This window comes from Podarcis filfolensis (assembly GCF_964270895.1).
Source record: "Podarcis filfolensis genome assembly, chromosome: 8".
NCBI lineage: Eukaryota > Metazoa > Chordata > Lepidosauria > Squamata > Lacertidae > Podarcis > Podarcis filfolensis.
In genome coordinates this window covers 78,477,409-78,491,869 of record NC_139611.1, presented here as the reverse complement: position 1 = coordinate 78,491,869, position 14,461 = coordinate 78,477,409, and positions in this window count along the sequence as shown.

Genomic DNA, 14,461 nt, shown 5'->3' with positions numbered 1-14,461 from the left:
CGCTTTCACGCTGAGGGAGCTGGTGTTAGTATAAGGGCATATTCCAGCCAGGCCATAACATTCAAGTTGGAGGTGAACCAAGGCCACTGAGGGGTGTGGCTAGGGAAAGGTCTAGGGTGAATCCCAAGGGCCAGGCAAAGAGGCCCAAAGGGCTGCATTTGGTCCCTGGGCCTGAGGCTCCTCTTGTGCAGTGATCTGGAAGCCTGTGGTCCTCCAGATGTTGTTGAACTCCAACTCCCAGCAGCCCCAGCCAGCATGGCCGGTTGTGAGGGATGATGGGAATTGTGCCACCCATGATGATGTTGGAACCACAGGTTGGCCACTGCTCCACTCGTTCTTACAGATCTGAATACGTCATTCTGCTTTTCTGGGAATGGACTAAGAGTTGTTCCCTACTTCCTTTGGAGCTGCTGCTTCCCCGCCTCTCCTGTGGGGCAGCCATGATTGCCCAGTGTGGTGTAGTGGTTAGGAGCGGTAGACTCTTAATCTGGTGAACCGGGTTCGCTTCCCCGCTCCTCCACATGCAGCTGCTGGGTGACCTTGGGCTAGTCACACTTCTTTGAAGTCTCTCAGCCCCACTCACCTCACAGAGTGTTTGTTGTGGGGGAGGAAGGGAAAGGAGATTGTTAGCCGCTTTGAGACTCCTTAAGGGGAGTGAGAGGCAGGATATCAAGTCCAAACCCTTCTTCTCCTCTTCTTCTTCTCTGTTCACCTGCTGGAACGTGACATTTGGCTGACATTTGCGAAAACCGATTGCTGCCTATGTCATAATTAATAAAGTTCTTGGAGGGAAGCTATTTCCTGTCTGTTCCATTGGATTGGCTGGATTTTCTACAATGAAGCAGCAAATGGCCAACATTCTCTTGCATGGTGTTTCTTTGAGCTGTGGAGAAGGTGAGGCTGTTGTGGGGAAGGGTCAAAGCCAGGTGAAGCAACATAGAAATTTAAACAACTAACAGTGTGAAATTCAGAAAATTCATAACCGAAAAATTACACAGGAGTAAGGTGGGCCCTGAAAATACACCTCACAGGTGTCAAAGACACATTGAGACACCTCATGGGTCTCAAAGGCATAGAGAACAGCATTGCCAACATTTGCCCAAAGCTGTACAGCAGAACCTTGGCTCCTGAATGCCTTGGGAGCTGAACGTTCCAGCTCCCGAACGATCAAAAACTGGAAGTGATTGTTCCGGTTTTGGGCCGTTCTTTGGAAGCTGAATGTCCGGTGTGGCTTCCGCGGCTTCCCATTGGCTGCAGGAAGGTCTGCGGCTAATTGGAAGCTGCGCCTTGGTTCCTGAACCGTTTCAGGAATCAAATGGACTCCCAGAATGGATTAAGTTCAGGAACCAAGGTTCCACTATATAGTGATTGATTTGTAAGCCTTAAAAAAAATCTTTAAAGATTTATGAACTGCCACCTCTAAGTGGTGTACAAATATAATTATAGCTAAAACAAAGCTGTGGGTGAGAGGGAGAAGAAGCCGAGGCAACTACAGCTAAACATCCCACCACCCAGCTGGATGTAAGACAAACCAGCGGCCATCTTGAAGTAAGAACAGCAACAGCAGAGCTCTTTTCAGTAGGAGCCATTTTCTCTTCCCAGAGGGTCCTTTGCCATATTATGTCATGCTTCCTAGGTGAAAGGTACACCATTTTTTCTGCAGAAACCCCCCTCAGAATGATGCTATGCCATGTGACATGGCAATTCCAATGGGCATGGCAGTTGTTATTATTATTTGTTGAATTTATATACGACCCTATACCTGGTTGGACACGTCAGATACCTCCGACAATTCCCCCTCCCCCCCCACTTAAATTTATTACCTCACAAAAATTATACTCCACTTGATTGTAATAGAAACGCAAAGTGGTTTACAAAGAGTATAAAACAACGAATTTATCAGAAATTGCCCCCGCCTTCAATATGTGGGCCTTGCTTTTCAGATTTCAGATCCAAAAAGTTCGTTAAGTCTGTGGGTGGGGGAAGTTCCTTGGCACAGTGGTTAAGGACACAGTTTGCATGCAGGCAGTACCAGGTTCAGTTCCCAGCACCTCTAGATAGGTCTGGGGAATATCTTTATCTGAAACCCTGGAAAGCCATTGCCAAACAGTATTGACAGCTCTGAGCGAGATGGAGGAGCAGAGGTCTGACTCAGTATAGAGCAGCCTACTAAGTCAAAAATTTATGCTGGGATCCTTCTGTTGATGCCAAAAGCCTGTTGACTGTGACTGAGGTGCATTAACTGTTGCTACAAGGCTCCCACACCCATTTTATCTTCTCTTGGCTTATTCAAAGGCAGCAGTCATTAAAAATTAAGATTTTATGTCCCTCTACAGGCAGGTCAGAAGAATCTCAAAAGGTGCTCATAGCTTCCCTCTTCAAAAACAATCATGCTGTCTTAATTATAATACCCCTCAGTTGTTGCTATACAGATGATTGACAGGTGGGGACCCTGTATATTCTTATCTACGTCACTTGGAGGTATTTTAAGGGTTGGGAGTTGCTTATTAAGACATTCTGTAACAAATGTTTTTATATCCATTTTTATCTCCGATCCTTCAAGCCTTTCCAGAGGTGCGTCAGCCACTGAGGGTTGGCTCCAAGGGTCACTCTGGAGAAGGTATGTAGGAAGTATGAAAAAGTTGTTGTTCTGTGCACTCCAAAACTAAGCGTTTAATAACACTGACAATGCAAGGTGCTTCCGTTTGAAGACAATGACATGTACATTTTGTCACGTTCAATGGAATTTCAAGGAAAACGCAACTTAAGTCACTCTGAAAGATGATATTGGAGCGTATCAAACCATCTGCCCAGATAGCTGCACAGAAAAGAGAAGATCTAGCTGAAAGCTAACACATGGAGATCTGCATTGATTGTAATACATTCCTAATTATTATTATTCCATAAGATTATTGTATAATCTTAGAATAATAATAGTAATTTATTATTTATACCCCGCCCATCTGGCTGGGTTTCCCTAGCCACTCTGGGTGCCTTCCAGCAAAATATTAAAATACAACATTTCATCAAATATTGAAAGTTTCCCTAAACAGGGCTACCTTCAGATGTCTTCTAAAAGTCAGATAGTTGTTTATTTCTTTGACATCTGGTGGGAGGGTGTTCCGCATGGTGGGCGCCACTACCGAGAAGGCCCTCTGCTTGGTTCCCTGTGGGCGTGGCTATGACTATCATGGAGGGACCCTGCATTTCTGAATTTGCCACTATGCTACCAGTTCTGAATGTGTATTCAGATCACCCTATATACTTAAGCTTTACAAAGAACTGTCACATGTGATATCTCTTGGATTTCATAGTCATCTTGCCCGCTATTTCCATTCTCTCTCTCTGTCTCTCTCTCTCTCTTTCTCCATCTCTCCATGTGTGTGTGTGGAATGAGTTCAAAGCAGAATTAAAGTGCTGGCTACACTTAAAACATCCTATAAATTATCCACTCATACCTTGGACAAGATCCTTTTGCAATGCTTACCTACAAAAGTAAGTTCCAATCAGCAAAATATCTTTCTAAGTGGCAGGTTATGTTCATTTTATTACTTCCTTAATCTGGGCTAGGGGATTAGCCTCTAAATCGTTCCTGCTACTTTCTCCTCCTGAGTGGAGTGGAGGCAGAGAAGAGAGAGAGGTTTAATTATGGGTTTTCTCTCTTTTGTTGTGTTTGAAAAGGCCAAGCTAAACTTTTACTAAAAAACCGGAGGCATTTCTATTAAGTATTTTAGATAAAGAGATCCCAAAAAATCTAAGAGAGGTATTATTGTATGCAACCTCAGCAGCTCATATACTTGTGGCCAAGGGATGGAAAGATCACGAGGCTCCAAAAATAACAGATTGGCAAATCAAATTACAGGAATTGGTGGAGACGGCTCAACTGACAAGTAAACTCAGATGAAACTCAAAGCAAAAATTTGTGGGAAAATGGGATGGTTATAGAATATATGTTCAGAAATACAATAATAGTTTTGACTCTGTGTTAGCATTCGAGTGATAAAGGAACTAAAAGGAGGTGGACAACAATTAAGGATTTATTATGTTTTTAGAATGTATTAGAAAATTTATATAGAAAGGTTTATTGTTTTGTGTACATTCGATTGCAAGATAAAATATATGCAAAGGGACTTGACAGGAAGTCAAAGTTGAAGAAAAGATTTTGGAAGATAAAAGGGGAAAAAATATTTACTTTCATTATTATCATTTTGTGTGTGGGTGTGGGTGTGTGGGTGTCTGCACATATGTGTGTTTTTGTATGGAATGTTTGGGAGGAAATAAGACAGTAAATAACAAATAACAAACTAAATATTGATGTATGTAATTTTTATTTCTTAATTATATTTAGTGGTAGTATGGCTGTATTTTTTTTTTGTAACATAAAATCATTCAATAAAAATTATAAAATAAAAATAAAAATGAAAAGGCCAAGCAGCACTAAGAAAATAAAAAAGTGAGAGGAAATAAGTAGGTAATAACAACCGGGTCCCTGAGAGAAACTGACTCTGGCCCCATTCAGACAGGTTGATTTAGTTACGATATTTATGGGATCTCAGAGCAGAAGACAATGAGCCTGTGCTAATTCTTAACATCGCTGACAGTTGCACACAATTTTAAAATAATGCCTCAGCTCCATCCAATTCATTTTAATCAAGCCCATTTCACAAGATCACATTTTTAAATTAAAATGTGCTTAGTTTTTTCAGCACAACCATCCATAGAGAATTTGGGAATCATGATGCTGTTTTTCAGAACCCTCCCAAGACATTCACCAGAGGGTGCTGTAGCACCATAAGAAACCAACTTGGTTTATTATTCTGGCTGGAAGTATTTTATGCATTTCAGCTTGTGTGCCTGGCAGCCTTGCTAGCAGTGATACCCAGCTAAAAACACAGCAGGCAGATAGAAATGTTTCTATCCTGACTCTGCAACCTCCCAAGTTGGAAAGAAAGGATGTAGGAGTTTTGGCTCTCACTTCCTGATCTTCTGAAACCCATTTTTTCCACCTCTGTTAGAGGAGTCCTGGCTCTGTTCTCTTGCTCCAGCACCCCCCCCCCCCAGACCCTTCCTCCAAAAGAACCAAGGATCTCCAAATCTTTAGGGCAGGGGTGTCCACAAACTTTTTTCAAAGAGGGCCAGATCTGATGAAGTGAATATGCATGAGGGCTGACCATTTTGCCTGACATTCTTTGAACCATTAAAATTAAATGCAAATTAACTATTTTATGCAAAGTTCATTGCGAACGGCATACTTTTCATTTCGTCACATGGATGACAAATCACTCTGCCTTTCATATCTGAAGGCCAGATGAAAAAAATATATCCAGGAAGCTGAAATATATGTCAGGAACACTGTAAAGTACATTACATATTATTGGTACAGTGGTACCTCAGGTTAAGTACTTAATTTGTTCCGGAGGTCTGTTCTTAACCTGAAATTGTTCTTAACCTGAAGCACCACTTTAGCTAATGGCGCCTCCCGCTGCTGCTGCGCCGCCGGAGCATGATTTCTGTTCTCATCCTGAAGCAAAGTTCTTAACCTGAAGCACTATTTCTGGGTTAGCAGAGTCTGTAACCTGAAGCGTATGTAACCTGAAGCGTATGTAACCTGAGGCACCACTGTAATAAAGGTTGTCTGTCAACTTTTAAGTTCAAAAAATATTAACAGGAACATAACACCAGGTATACATGTCGTGTTCACACTATGTCATCAAGCAAGCCATTCCATTAGTCCTAGTTCCCTGTCCCACCTGCAAAATTACACATTCCCTTAAATATGCATGGTTCTAGTGTTCAAAATTTGTACTGTTGTACCTTTCACAACAGTCCTGTGAAGTAGGCTGGGACAAATCCTAACCTACTTCGCAGGTCTGTTGTGAAGGGTACTCTTGATAATTTTTGAACAACTGAAACATGCATGCATAAGAGAATATGCAATTTGTGCTGATGGTAGCAATCATTCCAGGGGATTATTCACAACTGCCTAATTTCTAACGAACCCTGCAAGTCAAATGAAAGCACCTTGTTGCTAAACAAAAACCAAACAACATGCTATTGATTCTAAAGTTGCTCTCTTGCATTTCCTCTCTACTTCACCAGCGATCCATAAAAAAGAGACATCCCAACTCAAAGGCGTATCTCAGGGCCCTTTCTTGTGTAAATGTGCCTGCAGGGTGAAAATCTGGGCAGAAGACGGAACTATCCCCACTCGCTTAAACAGAGGCATCTTAACTTTTCTCGTCTCCAGCATATTTTCTCAGGGTTCTTCCCCCCCCGTAAGAAACGAACCAAGTGGATCGAGAAGAGAGAAGCCGCCCATTCCCCCCCTCCTCCCCCTCCCCACCCCTCCAATTCTTGTCTCCTGCTGCTGCCACCTGCAGCAAGGGATACCATCCAGGGGAGCGCTCGACTTGGCAGCCACAGGTGTGTGTTTCTTTTGGGTGGTGTCATTTCTCCTCTGCCACCCCTCGACTTTCTCGTGCACAGCCAACTTGGCTCAAAGGAGAGAAGATGGCATGATTGGTTGCTGATTACCCAGTGCTGGGAATTTTGCACACACGCTGGAGACAAAACGCAGGCTAGGGCAGGGCCGTCTTAAGCATATCTGGTGCCGTGGTGCAAAGATCCCTCCAGTGCCCCCCTTGTTTCCCAGAATTGTTGACGTTTTTTAAGGGGGGGAACCCCAAAGTTGTTTACCTTTTTTAGGAAAGGCTGCTACTGCCCTCACACTGCTGCCCTGTGCTGCGGAATCGCTTCCCGACGTGTTTAACAACCTGAGCCTTTGATAAGGCCTCAGGCACATTCTTCAGCAGAGTTTCCAGCACAGGAAAGAGACGAGAGGTTTGGGCTACATTGCAAAGAGTTTTATTACTAAGCTACGCAGACAAAAAACACATCCTCTCTCTATGAAAGCAGAGAGCAACTGAAACAAAGGAACAAAGGAAACAGGAAACCACTAACGTCACATCCTGTCTCCCGTCTCCCGTAAGACTTCCAATAGTATGGAATATGTCTGGAATGTAAACAGAGTCCTGTGACTCTAAGCAGCTGCTCAGTGGCAAACAGAAACTAACAGGATCTTGGTGTGGTGCTGGGCAGCCGGGCGCGATGGGGGAGGCAGGTGGGGGTCTCGTCCGGGCAGGGACAGGCGAAGCGACCTGGGCCATCTGCGTCGCCGCAGCAGAGAAGCGCGCTCACTCAGTCGCAGTCTCGCCATCCTTACTTTGGGAGGAAGTGGGGGGGGGGGGAGGAGAGAGCCTGACTGGGAAGGGATTGGGCAGGGGAAGGAAATGAGTTTCATGTGAAGGAGAAGGAGTGCAGAGGTGGTGTGGGCAGCGGGAGGAGGCAGGCTCCGAGCAAGGCGGTGGAGAAGCTAGGGAAGGAGAGAGGGGCGCTGGGGGCAGCAGTTGCAGCATGTAGCCTCGAGCACGGGGATCTTTCGAGGTAGAGTGGACAGGAGGAGCGGTGGTAGAGTCACGTTTATTATGCGCAGAACTTGGGATGCAAGCACACACTACACAGCTGAGGAGGTGGTGTGTCTCGGAGCCAGCGGAGAGAGCTCTGGATTGCGGGAAAGCACCCAGAGCCTCCTGCCTCCGATGGACACTGGAGGCGCGCAGCCACCAAGCCCCTGCTCTGCCTCACTTACCTCCCTGCTCTCCCCTCCCCGGATTCTCCCTGGACTCTCCACCTGGTGCCCTACACTGCTTGGCGCCCTGGCTCGCCGCGCCACTATGCCCAATGGTAAAGACGTCCCTGGCTTGCCTGCCTGCCTGCCTGCCTGCCCTTGGTCCTCACACCAGAATCAGCTCAGACAGGACACGCACGCATGGCAAGTGAAGCCTCCCCTCTTGCCAGCCTGCATGGGCCATTTTAAACTGGAACACGGGTTGCAGTTGGTCCGCTGGCCGGACTTTGGACATGCTTGATGGGAGGTGACTCTTGCTGGAGTCCCGTAGAAAGCATCGGCACACATCCAAAAGACATGTGCACAATATAAAGTGTAGTAGCAGAGCCAGCAAAAGCAAAATGGTGCAGGAACTGTGGCATCAAGTATTTTATTATTTACAGCAAAAGAAACAAAAGAAACATGGCATTTTGTGTGAGCTCCTTCTCACACATCCCCTCTAGCCCTTAGCTGGGCAGAGAGCAAAAACGGAAGTTTGTTGGCTTGACTTCCGCTCACACACACAGTGATAAGAAATGAAATCATTGGATCACGTGACCCTCTGCAATAGTGGCAGTGGAAAATACTAACAATGCTTGCACTAGGGCAGCTTCCAGGCAACTTGCTTGAGCATCCACTCTCATTTGGTTGCAGAATGTTTGCAGGGAGGTTAGACAACATTGGCTATTGACTGAGCATTTATTTTGATTTGTTTGTGGGGAAGTTAAAAAACATTGTGCAAAGCAATTGCTATGTCACACTTTGCAGTGCATTTCCTGTTTTGTTTTGTTCTTTGTAAGTGGGTTGGTTGTACATGAGCTCCAGATCAGCCTTAATTGTACAACCTGAATTTGGCAGTGTGTGATTCAATCCCAACTGAAAATAGTGACACTCTGGAAATACCCCAAGGGAAAGAACCCTCCACTCCAGCATGATTATTTGGCAGTCTTGGCAATGCCAACGCCAGCTTTTTAGAGAAGAAGACTCCAAGAATCTTGAAATCTTCATTTTCATGTCCTTCCTCCCTAATCTGCTCCAACTAAATGCAGTTTGGAACTGGCGTACTTTATGCCAACTTCTTATGAAGGCCTGCTTGAAACTGGTTCCTTATGTTTAGGATTCCCCACTTAATTGTATTTTGTAAATTATTCTTCACTAATAGATGCACTTCTATGCACACTTTCCTCTAATATAGAGCTGGCCCAGCCATGAGGGAAATAAAGGATGCTTTATTTTCATATGCAACTGACTGTCACCAGTATGTTCCTGGCAGCTGTCCGCCACCCTGGGGCACCCTAGACCTGCTAACACAGCAGTCTTTTCTTTCAGCTGCACTTCGGGTTTGAGTGGAACTCTATGGTCTAGTTCTTAGTTCAAGTTAAAGTGATGGAGAACTAGGATTGTGGATTACAAACTCCCAACCTTGGTCTGGCTTTGGGGGTGACAGCAGTATCCTGGGCCTGATTACAAGCTGCCTAAGCTTTGTGAGTCACAAGAGCTCGTCTTGCTCAGCAGAGTATCATTAACTATCCTTGCTTGGCTAAGCCTAATTCTCAGAGTGGTTTAACTATCAACCCCTCTTCCCAGAATTCATGGAAATGGTAGCTCTGGAATCCATTGGTGAACATACCAAGGGTACTCAACAAAATGTATGAGTTTGGACGGGTAGCGGGATTTAAGTTAAATAAAAATAAAATGAAATTATTGGTAAAAAATATGACTGAAGAAAATATAAATGAATTACAACTAGCAACACAACTAACAATTGAAGAAAGGTGAAATATTTGGGTGTATGGCTAACTGTTAAAAACGTAAATATATTTAAGGATAATTATGAAACAAATTGGAAAGAGATAAAGAACTTGGAAATTTGGGGAAGAATAAATTTATCACTTGGGGGAAGAATTTCTGTTATAAAGATGAATGTATTGCCAAGAATACATTCAGTTTTGTTTCAGACAATACCTGTGTCCAGTGGGGATGGACACTTCAAACAATGGCTAAAAGATATAACTAAATTTATCTGGCAGGGGAAGAAACCAAGGATTAAATATAAATTATTAACAGATGATAAAGAAAGAGGGGGCTTCTCCTTGCCAGATTTAAAATTGTATTATGAGGTGTCTTGTCTCTGCTGGCTAAAGGAATGGATAATTCTAAAAAATACAGAGATATTAGACCTTGGGGGTCATGATAACAGATTCGGATGGCATGCATATTTGTGGTGTGAAAAGACCAAAGTACATACAGGTTTTTTGAATCATGTAATAAGAAAAGCAATCTATGGTGTATAGGAAAAATATAAAAAATTGTTGGAAAAGAAAACCCCATGGAAGATATAAGACAGTTAGTCACAGATTTGTTGCAGTATGATCAATTGAAGTGTTTAAAGCAGATAAGAAAAGAGGATTTAGTACAGAATATTCAAGGTTTGAAAAGGAATTATTGGGAAATAAGGAGAAGTTACTGTCTAGAATGTATAAATTGTTGCTAGAATGGCATACGAAGGATGAAGAAGTTAAATCAGTAATTGTTATGGCTTCGTCTCTCTCACAAACGCGAAATTACTCTGGCTGTTAATTATTTCAAATTTATTGCTAAAACAACAAACTAGGACGGAGCTCCTCTCCTCATCGTCCTCTCTAGAAGATGGAGTTGCCCGGACTAAGCTCCTCCCCCTTCCCCAGCACGGAAGCCCCCACCTTCTCTTCCAGCATCTTTTGCGCGTCTCGGCCACTTTTGAGATCCTATGAGATTTGGGAGAGAATGCTTCCTGTATGCCAATGTTTGACTCACTACTGGAGCTCTCACATATCAGCCTGTCACTCTGGCCCTGTCTTTTGTCTCAGAGCTCAGATTACATCTGCTCTCCCCCTCCTCTCTGTCCTCCACTGTTAACTGTTCTCTCTCTATGCCTGCTTCTTCTTCTTCTGTCAGCATCTGAGCTTCGTTGACAGTAATGATAAAATGGGCACAAGATATAGGGCACAATATTTAACTTGAGTCATGGGGAAAACTATGGAAAGAAAACCTGAAATTTACAGTGTGCTGTTTATTGAAGGAAAATTATATGAAAATGATGTATAGATGGTTGTTGTTGTTTAGTCGTTTAGTCGTGTCCAACTCTTCATGACCCCATGGACCAGAGCATGCCAGGCACTCCTGTCTTCCACTGCCTCCCGCAGTTTGGTCAGACTCATGTTTGTAGCTTTGAGAACACTGTCCAACCATCTCGTCCTCTGCTGTCCCCTTCTCCTTGTGCCCTCCATCTTTCCCAACATCAGGGTCTTTTCCATGGAGTCTTCTCTTCTCATGAGGTGGCCAAAGTATTGGAGTCTCAGCTTCAGGATCTGTCCTTCCAGTGAGCACTCAGGGCTGATTTCCTTAAGAATGGATAGGTTTGATCTTCTTGCAGTCCATGGGACTCTCAAGAGTCTCCTCCAGCACCATAATTCAAAAGCATCAATTCTATTTGGTATTTAACACCAATAAAATTAGCAAAGATGTATAGAACTGCTTCTAATGTATGTTGGAAATGTAAAGAAAGAGAAGGCACATTCCAGCACATGTGGTGGACGAAGAAGGGTGAAGAGGAGGCAGGAGATCAGGAGTGTCTTCTTCATTCTAGAGAGCTGAAGAGCCAGGAAGGAGTTTGAGAACAGCACTGGGCTGAACAAGGAACTGATGCATGGAGAGGCTTCGTTGGAGGAATTTACAGATGATGTCAAGGAGCACTTTGCCAGCACCCAGGAACAACGGATTCAGGACAGTGTCATAAATTGCTAGAATTCTAATTGTGCTATACCATAATGTAAAGCACAGTGCTGAAAACAAATTAAATATCTTCCCCCTTCCAAGTACTCCAAGGACACGTCCCTCCTAATCTGTGCCAGCCTCAATTTCACATCCCTACTAATCTAGCTTCTATTATCTGAGACAGAGAGAGAGAGAGAGAGAGAGAGAGAGAGAGAGACTGCTTGTGCTTTTGTAATTCAACAGCTGCAGACCCAAGGTTGGGAAACACTGGCCTAGAGGACCACAGCTTCTCATTCCTGATATAGGAGCTCTTTAAAGTCTGCTCTGATTTTCATCATCCTAAGGAGAGTTAAAAACCCCATCAAACTTGGCGAGCTCATCAACATTTTTGCACCTGTGAAACATTGGTAGAGTTAAAACAACACCCACCCACCCCCTATTAAAACCATGCCAATGATTGCAATAAAAACATCATGGCACCAGCTCTTCCTTTAAAGTAGTCAGTTCCCAAAAGCCCATTGGAACAAGAAAGTCTTCACCTGTGCACTGCCACCGTACTTTCTGACCCAGGTACACCTTCCTGGGGTCATGTCTAGCTTTGTCAAATGAGCAGTTATCACCTGACTTGTCAGACTAGGTGTCCATTGAGGGTCCCTTCCAGCTTTATGATTCTATGACTTCTGCAGGTCAGATTCCAGATCAAGTCTCCAGCCGCAGCGATGGACAGATGGTGGTGATCAAAGCCCCCACTACCCCTGGAAATTCCTGCTGTTGTTATTGACTACTTGCTTCTCACCTTAAAGTCTCATGATGGATTGTGGGATTAAAGCATAACATTCAGAACAGTTTAAAGCAATTTATAATCAGAGAAATAAGGTGGGTTCTAAAAATATTTTAGAAATTAATAAAGGTTTGCATTCCTTTCTCATAACGCTAGAATCTGTGAGGCGCCAATGAAACTGAATGTTGGAGGATTCCAGACAGATGGAAGAAAGTGCTGCTTGAAATAGCAGGTGGTTAAACTCTGGAATTCGCTCACAGTATTCCTTTGAATATCAGCTGCTGGGAATCACAAGTGGGGAGAGTGGTGTTCCCGTCCAGTCCTGCTTTGAGGCTTTGCACAGGCATCTAGTTGGCCATTGCAACAACAGGGTTCTGGAACAGCTGGCGTTCCAAAACCAAGGTGTGCTTTCCCATAGAAAGTAATGCAAAATCGATTAATCCATTCCAGACTTTTAAAAACAACACCTAAAATATGGTTACCAGATTTGTTTCAATGAATCTGGGGACACTTTTTAAAAGATAAATAAATTACATGCTTTATTATCCCTAATTACATCTATACATCAGCTGTTTTGCTGTCTTCAGAAGTCCGGAGGAGGAGAGAAACCTGCGGTGTGGAGTTGGAAGCAGAGTTTGAGAATACGACTGTGGGACGATCACAGATTCATAGATTTGGAAAGGACCTCTGAGGGGCATCTGGGCCAACCTCCGGCAACTGAGGTACCTCAACTCAAGGAGCCTCAACTTTAAAGAACACAAGGCTTCCCTGCTCCAGTTTGACTTCTGCAGTTCCCGGCCATCAGGGACATGCTCTTGTTCATGCTGTCTCTCACGCTCAACTGCCCTGCTCTGCGCCAGTTCCGCCGCCACTCCAGTTGGCCGAGGGGATCAAAATCATATCACCCCACCGCATCTTGCCCAGCAGAGAAACCGTGCACCCTGCGCCCCGTCCTGGACAATGGTGCGCCACCTGTCCGTGACTCCTGAGCCTCCCCCGATCTCCTGCCCCCTTCCCCCTTCATTTTGAGAGTTTCACTGGGTGCAAAAGAAGAGCTTTGCACCTTGCCTAGCAGAGACACCGTGCGCCGCTCCTGGGCAACAGCCGACCACCTGCGATCTCTCAAAACGAAGGGGGAAGGGGACAGGAGATCGGGGGAGGCTTAGGAATCATGGGCGGGTGGCTTGCTGTTGCCCAGGAGGGGCGCAAGGCAAGCAGTTTCTCTGCCGGGCAAGGCGCAAAGCCCTTCTTTCGCACTCTTTGATCCCCCCCACCTCTGCCTCTGCCTGTGCAAAATCTTCCCACCCCTCCAGCTGCATATCACTCCAGGAGAGCAGGGTGTCACCTTTCCTGGGGATATTTAATGGAATCCGGGGACATTCCAGGGACAGAATTTGTCAGAGGACAGATTTGCAAATCCGGGCGCTGTCCCTGGGAAACGGGGACATCTGGTAACCTGACCCTAAAACATCAAGCTAACATGAATTTTACTATCTAATGAGACCATCGATCCATAAAATGAAAGCAATAATCAAAGTACTGTACTATAAAATTAATAAGACAGTATTATAGATGATAAAAATTTAAATTATTTTTTCCTTACTTGCACTGATGATAGTAATAGTTTGGATGGGGGGCTTTTATCCATTTCTGCAGTCACACAATCATCAGTAGCTGAGCAGGGTTCCACACAGTCACAAAAACAAGTGACAAAAATGAAGTCACAAACCACATGTCACAAAAACGGAGTCGCAAGCCACAGCACAAGTCAGTTCCATGAAATGAAGAAAAAGTGACAGTGAAAATAATGAAAAAGCCACACAAACAAACTGCAAAAAAATAGCAAAAACAAAAGCTCCAAATGTCATCTCTGTGTTATGTGGGTGTTTGGGACTCAACAGCCGACAGACTCAACAGGAAGCCTCTGATAGGTGTAGAAGACTCAATGTACATACGGAACAGACTCAACAAGGAGCGGAACATGTTCAGCTTCTAAGGCAAAGTTCACAAACCAAAAAACCTACTTCTGGGTTTGCAGTGTTCTATTTCCAAGTTGTTCATAAGCTAAGCTATCTAAAACCAAGGTACCACTGAATAAGAATGTACCAAATAAGTGTTGGAAATGCTCAGACGTAGAAAGTTTTGAGAATACCCTGAAAGGAAGAATGGATGGTGAAAGCCTTAGAATACGCAGAGATGGCAAAGGTAAAGGAGGAGAGACTGCTACAACTGAGGCCCTTCCCCACATAATGCACTGG